Here is a 10,753-nt window from a genome sequence, read left to right as displayed (position 1 = left end):
TTGGGATGTAAATATAAAGCATCAAAAGATTTTTTGGTTTTAATTAAATACAGTTTCAGTGGTATTTTACTGGAGCAAATATTAAAAAATATTAAATCTCTATTAGAATAAAAAATTAAATTACCTAACCAATCTGCTCCTTACCAATTTATGCCAAAAGATTAAGTTAAATACAGTCTTGAAGGTTTAGCGAGAAAAATTGGTTAAGTTGTTGGAGTTGAATAAGGTTTATCCAGAGAGGCTTTGGGACAATATTTAATGATGTGAATAATAGATTCCTTATCACTATTACAGCTCATGCAAGTAGAACTACTCTCCTGCGTCTATTTAACGGTTCTAGCAAGAATAGAAGACTCTCATGAGGCATCTACCAAATCAAAGTTTTAACCCTTTGTAGCCCCTTCCACTTCTAAATCTTCTTCTATAATAAACAATGATGATTGAAAAGCCAAACAAAATAATATTCAAGACTGATAAATACATTGCCAATGGGGCATTTGTTTTTTTTTTTTTTGTATAATAGGGGCCTAAGGCTAAGAAGAGAAAACAAAACTAACTACCACGGAGAAATAGAACCTTACAAATATCAGCAAACAAACTAAGAGTAATCTCTGCAGGAGGGTGCTCCAAAAAAAGAAAGGTATCGTGAGAATCCAGAATGAAATTTGCCATTCCATCTGCAATCTTATTTGCCTCTCTCAAAACGTGTTGCATCTTAACTTTCCAATTCCTTTTAACCAGCCCTGTGATTCTTCTAATAGCTCTAGTGAGAGTGGGGTGGTGTTGAGAAGGGTTAGCAGTGAGCTCCAATCCCCTTTTGGAGTCTAATTCGACAATTAATTTCTTGATGTCTCTATTCCAAGCAATGCACAACCCCTCTAGAATTGTAAAGATTTCCACTTCTATAGCCTTTAAATTATCCATCCTTGTTGCATATCCCCAAATCCATCCCCCCTTGTTATTCCGTAGCACACCATCCCGACTACCGTGACTAGGAGTTTTCCTGGAGGCTCCATCTGTATTAAGCTTCAACCAACCTTCTGGTGGGGCTGCTACCTAATCGGATGAAGGTCCGTTATGTTAGTTGGTGGGTTGACTCTCACACTACAAATTTTCTACACCAGCTGTCTGATCTAGGATATCTGGATGTTCAGAGGCCTACAACTATTAGAATGAACTAGTTCATTTCAAACTTGCCAAATTTTTCAAGCAGTCACCATAAAGACATCCTTCCAGTAAAAGTCTCTATATTTCTCCCCAGCTCCTTAGTCAAGTTAAAGTCTAGCTAGTCCACAATACCCAGGTTAAAGAATGAAACAGTATGTTACGAATCCAACAGAGCAAGCCACAACTAAGATGCTTTATGGCAGTCTCTAATGATGTGAATGGGAGTCTCAATGTGATTGTTGTAGGACAGACACATCGGATTCCCTTCCTACTTCCAAGCTGTAATTCTTGAGGCAGTCATAATTCCATTATGGCTGAGCTTCCATAAGAACACCTTAACTCTTTACAAACCCTTCCAATTCCATATCTTCTTCCAAGGGCCCTTACTCTGGTGTTGGTGGTTAGCTAGTAGGTTATACGTGTACTTGACTGTGAACTCACCTCTCGGGTTTGGCTTCCAACACAAGCGATCAATGCCATCCTCCTCTTTTAAGACCATACACTTACTGATCTTGCTCACAGCCACATCAGGTAGAAGGTATGTCATGTGCTCCAAGTCCCATCTCTCATTATTACGCACATAATCGGCAATCATTTTCTCGTGTTCCTCAAGATAGAGCATAGGAAAGGCAACATCAATCAAGCTTACACCCGATTCCAGCCAAGTGTCCTTCCAGAAATTTATGCTATCCCCCTTTCCTATAATTACACTAGTATTCTCAATGAGAGTTTTTTAATTATTGGCTAGGTATTCCCACAATGTAGAATCCCCATTATTGCATAGAATTTCCTTTTTAAGATAGACATTTCGATCATATTTCCTAATAAGGACTTGGGCCCACAAAGTATTAGGTTTGGAAAGGAGTTTCCATCCCCTCTTGATAACAAAGGCTTGGTTAACCTTACTCAGATCCTTGAATCCCAAGCCACCTCTTGTCTTTGGTTGCATTATCTTCTTCCAACTCACAAGGTGAGCTTTCTTTTTCGTACTAGTATGCCCTCATATAAACTCTCTCTGCGCTCTTTCAATGGACTATCAAACACCTTTAGGGACCTGAGTATGTTGCATCGGAAACATCACCATTAAGCCAATGATGGAGTGGGCGAGAGTGATTTTTCCTACCATTGAAAGGCACTTCAATTTCCAACCACTAAGATGGTTGGTTACCTTCTCCATTATATGATTAAAATGCTCCTTTCAAATTCTACTTCCCTAAATGACCGCACCCAGGTATTTTCCAATATCCTTCACCTCTGAGAAACCACTAAAGTCTCTAATGTTTTGCCTCTGCTACTCTCAGACATTCTTGGAGAAATATATATGAGTCTTCACCCTATTAATCATATATCCAGAGGCTTCACAGAATCGGTCCAGAATTTTTAAGGCATTACTCATTTGCTGCGGGGATGCCTCTAGAAATAAAATTAAATCATCAACGAACACCAAATGAGACATAAGAGGTCATTTTCTTTCCGCTCTCATGGGAACCCAATTACCATTATCCACTGCCTCAGAAATCAAGTGAGACAATTTATCCATGCACAGAACAAATATATACAGGAAAATAGGGTTGCCTTGTCTGATGTCTTTTATTGGGGAGAAGTTTGCCATTCTTTGGCCATTCCAATTAATAGAAAGTTGAGGAAAAGAAATGCAGTGTTTAATTATGTTGGCTAATTAAATGGGAACACCAAATTTTGTGAGTGTCTATCATATGCTTTAACCAAATCAATCTTGATAGACATGAATCCCCGAGCGCCACGCACTCTTTTCATAGAATGGACCATTTCCTAAACAATTACTATGTTATTATGAATATTCCTCACTGGCACAAAGCTAGACTGAAACAGTGATATTCTATCCTAGTGCAAGGTCTTTATTCTTTCAATAAGGATTTTGGTAACTGATAAACCCCATTTGGAGAGTTTATCTTGTGCTTAATTTAGGGATTTTATGACCTTTTACCCACATTTATTCAATGAAATAGCATGATTTCATGATTATCTCCAAATTTGTGCTTAAGTGTGAAAACATACTTTTTAGACCCTTAATTGTTTAATCTTGATTTAACTTTGATACCATTAGATGCCTTGATATGTTTGTTAAGTGATTTCAGATTTAGGAGGCAAAGATTGGATCAAGGGAATGAAGGAAAAGCAAGTAAAAATGGAGAACTCATGAAGAAATGAAGGAATCGCAAAAGCTGTCAAGCCGACCTCTTCGCACTCAATCGACCATAACTTGAGCTATAGAGGTCCAAATGATGCGGTCTCAGTTGCGTTAGAAAGCTAACATCCGGGGCTTCAAAATGATATAAGATTTGCCATAGTTGCAATAGTTGCATCGCGGATAGAGGCGCGCACGTGCACGGTACGCGTCCGCACCGATGGGTGCACATGGTTCACTTAATGCAACTCGTGGCCAGCGATTTTAGAAGCCTTGTGGGCCCAATCCAACTCATTTCTGATACTATTTAAGCCAAGGATTGAAGGGAAATTAATATACTTTTTATCATTAGTCATAGTTTAAGTTTTAGAAATAGTTAGAGTTAGTTTCTAGAGAGAGAAGCTCTCACTTCTCTCTAGAATTAGGATTAGATTTTAGATCTAGATCTACTTCTTCTCCTCTTCTAATTTTCCTTTTTTTCCCTAATTGGTCTCTTGTAGTTGTAGAATTCTTCTTCTCTTGTAATTCCTTTGTATTGTTAGTTGTAGTTTATGAACTTTCTTTTGTAGATCTACATTTCTTCTTCAATGCAATTGGTAAGTTCTTTGTTGTTTCAAAATTGTTTTGCCTTTCTATTGTTAATCTCTTGCTTTTGTAGTTGTAGATTCTTTTAATTCTTGCAATTAATAATGTTTGCCTTTATTGCCTTCTATGTGTTTGTTGAAATGCCTCTTCTAGATATGAGTTAGATTTTTGTTCCTCTTGGCCTAGGTAGAGTAATTAGTGACACTTGATTTATCAAACTCTTTTGTTAATTGATAATTAGAGATTGCTAATTAACTTGGATACCACTAAAGCTAGTCTTTCCTTAGGAGTTGGCTAGGACTTGTAGAATCAAGTTAATTCATCCACTTGACTTTCCTCCATGGTTAGAGGTTAACTAAGTGGGAGTAATGAACAATTCTCATCACAATTGATAAGGATAACTAGGATGGGATTTCTAGTTCTCACACCTTGCCAAGAGCCTTCTTAGTTGTTAGTTTATTTCTTTTGCAATTTACATTCCTTGTTCCTTAACTCAAAAACCCCAAACATACTTCATAGCCAATAACAAGAACATTTATTTGCAATTCCTAGGGAGAACGACTCGATGTTTCAATACTTTGGTTTATAAATTTAGGGGTTTATTTTAGTGACAAACAAATTTTTGTATGAAAGGATTAATGTTGGTTTAGAAACTATACTTGCAACGAGAATTCATTTGTGAATTCTAAACCGTCAAAAATCCGTATTCATCAAAATGGCACCGTTGTCGGGGAATTGCAATGGTGTTATATTATTGGTTATTGTACATATGTGAATATTGTGAATAGTTTGCTTGTTTGATTTAGTAGCTAGATTTTATCTCCTTGTCTTTGTGCCTTTTATTTTTGTCTTTGCTATCATGAATTCTCACCTTGGCTATGAGTTTGGTTCTGATTGTGTTGTAGGAAATGTGGACTTTAATGACAACATGTACCAAGGATGGAAAACTTCAAGATGGGAGGAGTTTCAAGGAATTGATCACTCCTATTGGCAACAACCTCCGGATGCGTATAGGTATAATTTCCATCCTAATGCATGTCAATTCAATGGCTATGGTGAAACTTTATGTGAAAATCAACTACCACCATCATATGCCTATGACTCTTATCCTCAACATGAACCTCAACCATTCTCACAAGCCTCTCATTACCGAACACTTTCCTATGATCCATATCCATCACATGACCAATCACCCATACCATATTCTTATGACCATTATGAGAAAGAACCCTTGGAACCACCACAACCTTATCATGACCACCTCAATGCACACCATCTCTATACCCTTACCAAGAAGAACCACCTTCCTACTATGAACCCTTTCTCCAAAATAATGAACCCTCTTATCCACCCCAAGCCCCAATAGATGATTCTCTCACCTTGCTACTTCAAGGACAAGCGGATATGCAAAGAAACACCCTAGAGTTTGTGACTAACTTGATCAAGGTAGTGCATACTTTAGCCTACCAATGCTTGAACACTTAAGGTGCTTCCATAGCCACATGTGAAGAATCAATTGAAGAGCATAGCATGAAGGAGAGATTGAAAATTCTGGTGGAAAATGAGAGATGCCACTTTGTGTTAGAACAATTGGAGGAGCCTATGATCATCGAAGAAAAGGAGGAAGTGGTTGAAGATTTAGGAGATATTGAAAGTCCATGGGAATGTAGCATCATGGAGCACTCTTCCAAGAAACTTGATATTGATGTTGAGGAGGGTGCGCAACCTACAAGGCATATCATACTTGGAGACTTGAAAGAGGTTTATCAAGAGATGGATTCAATCATGGATGAATTTCTATCTACAATTGAATCCTTTCCCATTGCAGAAATTGGCGAATTAAAAATTATTAGAATATATGCGTTGCAAGTATAGTTCTTAACTCGCCAGAAATCAAAGACAACACCAAGCCAAGTGATAAAAGGAAAAAGGTTGAAATTGAAGAAGCTTGCGAAGAGGTGGAGATAGTCAAGGAAAAGCACAAAGGAGTGGAGCTTGCAAGATCATTAGGACCACCCCTTCCTAAGTCACCATCCTACACAACATTCAAGTGGGTAAAATTCTTATCCCTAAGCTTTACTTTCTCACTTGAATATGATTTGATTGAAAATGATGGTCAACTTAGAGCTCTTTGTGGAGTTAAAAGTAGAAGAGAGTTGTGTAGTGGTTGGAAACATCACTCTAGGTTCATGACGGTTGCATGCTCAAAGTTGTATAGTAATGATTGGTGGAGAACTAATTCGCATGGGTCTAGGAAGTTGTTTGGAAGCTTCTTTGATAATTCTAAGGTCACGCCACCCGGATGGAATAACGATGACCAATTTAAGGACGGGTGTCAAAACAAAGTGTGGGATCCCGGATCGCACAAGGAAAATCAAATTTGGGAGCTCATAGTTTGTGAAGAACTCCATCAAAGCTTGAAGATATTACAATTGAAGAATGGAGCTTATTGGAGATTCAAGCATTGGTGGATGTTCAAGGATAACTTCAAGCACAAGCCACCTTGAGAGGAGCTCCCCAAAAGTCCAACTCAAGGACAATAAACAAAAGTTCTAGGTGGGAGACACCCACCATGGTAAATTCTTTTCATTTTTTTTCTCTTTTGTACATACTAATAGAATTAGCTTAATTTCATGTTTTGTTGAGTTTGTTGAGTCTAATTGGTAGTTTAGTATGTTAAATAATGTTTTATGGTGTTTTAGTAGCTATTTAGAGGTTTGGAATGCTTGGATTAGTGCAAAAACATAGAAATTTTTTTTTGAAAAACAGAGCACCATTTGCGCGTACGCGCACTGCGTGCGTACGCGTGCATCAAGAATTTTCGCCTATCCGCGCACACGCGCTATGTACGTGTACGCGTGGATTGAGAAATTTCACCCCCAAGCCAAAAACCCGAGAGTTGTGCGAACGCTGCGCTAGCATTGTGCCTTTGGCACAAAACCACTCGCGCGTACGCGTACATGACGCGTACGCGTCACTCTCGAAATAAGCCATCGACGCGGACGCGCCATGTACGCGTACGCGTCGTGCCCATTGCACCACCATCCGTGCGCGCACGCCATGCGCGCGTACGCGCGGATGTCCTTCCTTCAACACATCTCTTTTCTTCTCCTCTTTCCATTTCTTTCCTTCTCCTTTCTTCTTCCCTTCTTCTACCCCTCATCTAATACTCCCAAACACCATTGATAACCATTTATTTTAGTTAACTAATTAGTTAGTTAGTTAGTTGATTAGTTAGTTTTCATTTCATTTTCTCTTTTTCATTGTAAGTATTGGATTGTTATTCTTGTTTACCATTAATTGCTGTTGAGTATTAAAAAGGGATGTTATCTTAACATCATTATGTTTATAATCTTTGTTGGATTCTATTATTGAGGTTATATTTTGCTACTTGGTTTTGAGTTTTTCATGCTTACCTTTTAAGAATACCAAGTGATGAGAATTGCCTTCGAGCTTGTAACTCTTCTTGAATTGCATGATTTGGCCACGATGTGATTTGAACCCTATTCTTTGATTAGGCAATCTCTTGACATTGGATGGTGTGCATTTACTTTAATGCATTGTATTTCACGATCATATGCATCCATATGCTTATAGCTTGAATGCCTTCATGCTTCTTTAATGCTTGTTTTACCTTACAAGTTTACTTAAAGCATCTCAAGCACACTAAAATGAGTAAAGTGCATGCTCCTTTTGTGACATAACTTTTTATGCTAATGTGTGTTCTAAAAGGCGCCTAATTTAGAACTCACATCCCTATTTTCCTAATGTCACACTAATTCACTCACTCAATTCTAGTGATTAGTACCTCATTCCCAACAATGTATGCTTCCTTGTTTTTGTGTTCTCTCATCTTATGGTGTTATATTTTTATTTTTCATGACTAATGCACCACAAGTAAAAACGGAAGCGCAAAGAACACACAGCAATCGGTTGACCTACCAGCTGAAGGTAGCAACCCAGAGAGTCGCCGTACCCCCTTGCTCATCTTTGAGTGCACCGAGGACGGTGCAAACTTTTAAGTGTGGGAGGTCGTCCGACCGGTCAGCGATTTTGGGTGAGAAATTTCTAATCCAACACTTTTGCATTTCATTTTAGGTTTTTTGGATTTTTGTTGCATTTTCTTAATTTTGCATATATATACATAATAAGCTTAGTAAAAATAATGAGGTTCTTCAAGATTTCTATCTATAGGGCACCAATTGATTTGAGTGAAAACTTTTCATAGGACTTGCTTGAATTTTATATATATTGTGGATCATGTTTTTGAGCTAAGAACACAAGCAAGTGAGATTTGAGCCTAATGGTATGGTTACATCTTATAACCACTTATTCTTCCTTCTTGTGTGCATTATTCTCTTCCTATGATTGTAATCTTTGATTTGTTTGATTCTTTATGTCCATTATTTTGTGTATTCATGCATTTATATGATTGAGGCCATTATTTTATTTAGCTCACTTACCCAAATAGCCCTACCTTTTATCTTCCTTTGTTAGCCAACTTTGAGCATACACTTAACCCACTTGTTCTTAATTTAGCACATTACAAGCCTTGAAGCGAAAAATAATAAAAGTCCCTAATTTGGATCTTTGATTAGCTTAGGCTAATGTGTGTATCATTCAAGTGTGAGAAAACTTGGGACATTGGATGAATAAAAGGGTAGTTTTGTATTTTTATTGCAAATGTTGGGAATTGGGTACATGCTCATGTGTAATAAATGTAAAACCTTATGCATTGATGTTTTTGTATATATCGCAAAGCAAAAAGAAAAAAAAAGAAAAGAAAAAGAAAAAAATAGAAAAAGAAAGAAACAAAGAAAAAAAGAAATAAAAAGGAGACAAAATGCCCCAAAGCAAAGCTCAATAAGGATCAATGCATAATTGTTGTGAAATGAAAAGAAAATGCATGAGTATGTTAAAAAGTGAAGAATGGGTAGTTAGGTTAACTTTTGAATTGTATAGGATGTCATAGGCTAGGTGGGAAGTCTAAGCTTATCAAAGATTCAAATTTCAAGCTCACTTAACCATATATGCATCCTACCTTGACCCTAGCCCCATTACAACCAATGAAAAGACCTCATGATACTTGTATGCATGCATGAAATAAATGTCGATTGTGAGAAGAAAAATAAATTTTGGAAAGCATGATTAGGGGAGAATTGAGTGAATCAACCCTAAACACTTGAGCGAATAGAGTGCAAACACTACCGGTAAGGGTTCGATTGCTCAATTACATGTTTTCCACCTATGATCATCATTCCTCATGCAAGTTTGTAAAAATATTTAATAGCTCAAGTCAATTGTGGTTTGGCATGGTTGTTAATACCCTTAGCCATTGTGCATATATGTATTTCTGGGAATTGATTTATTTTGACCAAGCAATTGCATTCATGTAGATAGTTGCATATAGGTAGTTTGCATTTAGATTAGTTTACATTGAATAATTGTTGATACCCCTTTGTTCTTTCTTGGTTTAACATGAGGACATGCTTGGTTTAAGTGTGGGGAGGTTGATAAACCCCATTTGGAGGATTTATCTTGTGCTTAATTTAGGGGATTTTATGACCTTTTACCCACATTTATTCAATGAAATAGCATGGTTTCATGATTGTCTCCTAATTTGTGTTTAAGTGTGAAAACATGCTTTTTAGGCCCTTAATTGTTTAATCTTGATTTACCTTTGATTTCATTAGATGCCTTGATATGTTTGTTAAGTGATTTCAGATTTAGGAGGCAAATATTGGATCAAGGGAATGAAGGAAAAACATGTAAAAATGGAGAACTCATGAAGAAATGAAGGAATCGCAAAAGATGTCAAGCCAACCTCTTCGCACTCAATCGACCATAACTTGAGCTATAGAGGTCCAAATGATGCGGTCCCAGTTGCATTGGAAAGATAACATTCGGGGCTTCAAAATGATATAAGATTTGTCATAGTTGCATCGCGGATAGGGGCGCGCACGTGCACGGTACACGTCCGCACCGATGGGTGCACATGGTTCACTTAATGCAACTCGTGGCCAGCAATTTTAGAAGCCTTGTGGGTCCAATCCAACTCATTTCTGATGCTATTTAAGCCAAGGATTGAAGGAGAATTAATATACTTTTGATCATTAGTCATAGTTTAAGTTTTAGAAATAGTTAGAGTTAGTTTCTAGAGAGAGAAACTCTCACTTCTCTCTAGAATTAGGATTAAGTTTTAGATCTAAATCTACTTCTTCTCCTCTTCTAATTTTCCTTTTTTTCCCTAATTGCTCTCTTGTAGTTGTAGAATTCTTCTTCTCTTGTAATTCCTTTGTATTGTTAGTTGTAGTTTATGAACTTTCTTTTGTAGATCTACATTTCTTCTTCAATGCAATTGGTAAGTTCTTTGTTGTTTCATAATTGTTTTGGATTTCTAGTTCTCACACTTTGCCAAGAGCCTTCTTAGTTGTTAGTTTATTTCTTTTGCAATTTACATTCCTTGTTCCTTAACTCAAAAATCCTAAACATACTTCATAGCCAATAACAAGAACATTTGTTTGCAATTCCTAGGGAGAACGACCCGAGGTTTCAATACTTCGGTTTATAAATTTAGGGGTTTGTTTTAGTGACAAACAAATTTTTGTATGAAAGGATTAATGTTGGTTTAGAAACTATACTTGCAACGAAAATTCATTTGTGAATTCTAAACCGTCAAAAATTCGTATTCATCAGTAACGCATTTATAAAGCACATTACACAGGGATTTGGGGTGAAGTTGATGCAAAAACTCCGATTTATCAACCTTTGGTATAAGCACAAGCATGGTCTCATTCAAGCAATTAATTTCATTTGGGTTTCTCCAAAGATTAA

The sequence above is a fragment of the Arachis ipaensis genome, chromosome B07, assembly GCF_000816755.2.
Source record: "Arachis ipaensis cultivar K30076 chromosome B07, Araip1.1, whole genome shotgun sequence".
NCBI classification, from domain to species: Eukaryota; Viridiplantae; Streptophyta; class Magnoliopsida; order Fabales; family Fabaceae; genus Arachis; species Arachis ipaensis.
The sequence above is the reverse complement of the archived record's forward strand: the minus strand, read 5'-3'. Positions refer to the sequence as shown.